This window comes from Nanorana parkeri, unplaced genomic scaffold (genome assembly GCF_000935625.1).
Source record: "Nanorana parkeri isolate BGI_ZX_2015 unplaced genomic scaffold, ASM93562v1 scaffold24, whole genome shotgun sequence".
Taxonomy (NCBI): domain Eukaryota; kingdom Metazoa; phylum Chordata; class Amphibia; order Anura; family Dicroglossidae; genus Nanorana; species Nanorana parkeri.
Genome location: NW_017306292.1, coordinates 2466349 through 2469727, shown reverse-complemented (window position 1 = coordinate 2469727; position 3379 = coordinate 2466349).

The following is a 3379-nucleotide window of genomic DNA, read 5'->3' as shown; positions in this document are numbered from 1 at the left end:
TGAAGACAGAAGACCGGCCAGAAGAGGTAAGGAGGGGGGGGTAAATAATTCATTAAAATAATTATTATTTGTAGCCTAATGTTGTATAAAGTACTGTTGCAGCAATGCACAATGGGACCCTCTATAGAGGACTACAAATCTCAGCAGTACTTTATACAGAAATGCTATTGTTATATAAAGTATTGCTGGGATGTGTAGTCCTCTATAGCCTGTGCCATTCTGCATTGCTGTAAATATTAGGGTTGCACCGATATATCAGCCGCCAAAAGATATCGGGCTAAATGCCAAAAGTGCCATTTTTCTGCTGATACAGCAGCGCATCCGTGTTTTCTTTCCTCCCCGCTGGGCGCTGCTCTGTGTCCCAGCGGGGAGGAGAGAAAGTGACAGCTGGCCGAGCGCTGCGGGAGGAGAGCGCTGGGTTTTGTTTGTTTTTTTGGGTGGGGGGCAAAAAAAAATCTTGCACCAGGGCCCTTTGTTCCTTAGGTCCGCCACTGCATAACATGGAGGTTTTTTGTGCTTGCATGGAGTTTTTTGACAAATGCTTGAAGATTTTGTCATTCTAGTTCTAACTTATTTTTCTGATAGTGTAAGGATAGGTTGACAAGCAATTAATAACAGAGCTGCAAACATTCAGCAGACTCTGTGAAGAGTCTTCTATGAATTATTTGCCATTTTTGCCCATAACACATGCTCTTTCAGTCAGGCTTTCCTTTATTACTTTCATGTGTTTGTATTTTATTCATTTAGTGTGGAGCAGGCTGCTAGACAGATAGCTGGCAGGTCCCAACCTGACAAACATTCTCTGTATGAATAATTCACTGTGTTTTCTGAACAAACTTTTATGGAACTTTATTGATTTTCTTGTGACTCACCAATCCACTGAAAAAAAAACAACTGTTCTGTGTCTGTACTGCTGCATGCTTTTCTCTTTATACTTCATGCATGAGTTAATTGACCTAAAAAAACATATGCAGCTTATGTTTGAAAGGATTTTTTTCCTTGCAACACATGAGAACATTCTATCAACTGATTGCGCATCTCTGGGTACACTAAACTCGCCATAAGCCTTTGCAAGACTAAATAATAATCAAGAAATACCGAAATAGTACAAATGGAATTGCAGAGTGACCTTCCTAAAGCTGGGCATACACCTTACAATTTATCTGCAGATTTTCTGTGGTCAGATGGAAAAGGTGCAACAGATTCCTCCATCTACACTTAACTGTGTGGATGGAGTAATCTCCACCTGGGACAATCTGTTGCACTTTTTCCATCTGACCCCAGAAAATCTGCAGATAAATTGTAAGGTGTATGGCCAGCTTTAGGTGTAAGGTGTTTACAACCATCGCAAGACTTTTGGTATACAGATGCAGAACTAAAGTAAAATGTATGACCCCCCCTGGCTTGGTTATTGGTGCAGAAAGCAAGCAAAGTGTGTATTATATCAAGTAAAACAATAGCAAGGCAAGTTTTTTTTTATTACCAAGCGTCTTCTTCCTTGTGTTATTTTAACAAAAAAAATTTAAATGATCCTTATTTTTGAATACAAAGAAATATTTGAATATTTTATGGACTATGCTTATTTTAGTAGACTTATGTTCACATTACCTTCTGAGTTCAGCTTTTGTAAAGTGATACTACCAGGGTGGACAGTGCAGGGATAAGTAGGAATTGTTCAACAGCTATTAGCCAGCTCCTACCGCCTAGACACCCCACAGGCTAGCGATTTTTTTAAATGCAAAACACAGTTATTAGTGCAAAGTTAAAACGCATACAGAGATATGGTGCATATCTGGTGAAAAATATTTAAACATTAAAGCTGAACTAAACCCAATTTTAAAAAAAATTCTCGCAGGTAGGTTTTTATGGCAGAAGAGACTCTGTATGTCTGTAAGTTCTGTCCTTGCCTGTTAGCATTTATTTCCTGTGTAAGGGTTAATTCACACCATATGCAGTGCGTTCCGGGCCGATTTTTGCCGGGCTGGAGGGGGCGTGGCGGGCCATTGAAGTGAATGGAACGGCCGCAATGCGATCGTCCGCACGGGATCGCAGGGCACATTGCAGTCCGGTGCGGTGCGATCAAAATAGTGCTTTCATAATGACTTTTAGTGGTTTTCACTGGTGCTAAAAATTCCTTCTAATGTGAATACCAACAAAACAACTCTTATTCATTGTCTGCTAGCTTTGTGCTACTTCATAGGGTTGCCACCTGCCCAGGATTCACCCAGACAGTCCGGGTTTTGAATGCTGTGTCCGGGTTTCATGGCAGCAGGAACCCGGACACAAGATGTCAGGTAGACAGGGGCAACCATAATTAAGATAGGGGCTACTGGCCCCTCACTGAAAATTGTCTCAACTGTGATATTTACATATGAAATAGGCCCCGACTCATTCTCTCCAAACAAATTATCTGCGTGTCGTTAGGGTGTTCGGGTTTCACATGAAGAAAAGGTGGCAACCCTACTTCTTCACCTTTATGCACTAAGAACCATTAGTTCAAAGTGACCTATAATTGTACTCTGCAGATGTCTTCTGATCTCACAAATAGTTAACCTGTAACATGTACATTATGTACATATAATGTGTGGAAGTATTTTTTAATCAAGGTACATAACATTACTTTTTAAGCTCCAAATCAAATTCTTGTCTTAGAGACCCAGGTAGCGTAAGGACCTGTGTTAAAAGGCTTTTGTTCGCTTCAAGTGGGGTTTGCTTTCCCATACAAGTCTATAGGTAAGTAAAACCTGCTTAAAGCAGGTCAGGAGGAGATCAATTGCAGGTCAACTGCATCTGTCCACAAAATTTCAAAAGCATCCCAAGCTGATGCCATTGACACAAGCACAAAGCCCATCGATAGGTCCTAAAAGCAGAACTCTGGTGAAAATGTTTCTTATCCCTTGCAAAGGGACTAGCCACGCACAGCAAGGGTTAAGTGCTCATTTTTGTTTAGGTTAATAAAAACAAAGTTATTCTCTTTGATCCTCAGAGCCGCCTTGCTCTTAGACCAGTCCCTTTCACCACTCTTCCTCCACTGAAGCGATGGAATGTCCCTCAGCGTCCTCACATCCTATACACTGCGCTGGAGGGGGAAAGAGGCGGAAGGGACCCGTCTAAGAGCAAGCTGGCTCCGAGGATTGAGTGAGTATACTTTGTTATTTTTTAACCTAGACAAAAACAAGCACTTAACCCTTGCAGTGTGGGGTTAGCCCCACTGCAAGGGCTAAGAACAATTTCCTTGGAATTCTGCTTTAAAGTGATATTAAACTCAAATAAGCTATTTAAATGAATAAAGTAAACAAATAAAATACGCCATTTCAAATGCTATTTAAACAATTATGAATTTATTGTATTTATATATTTATACATTTATTTATTTAAA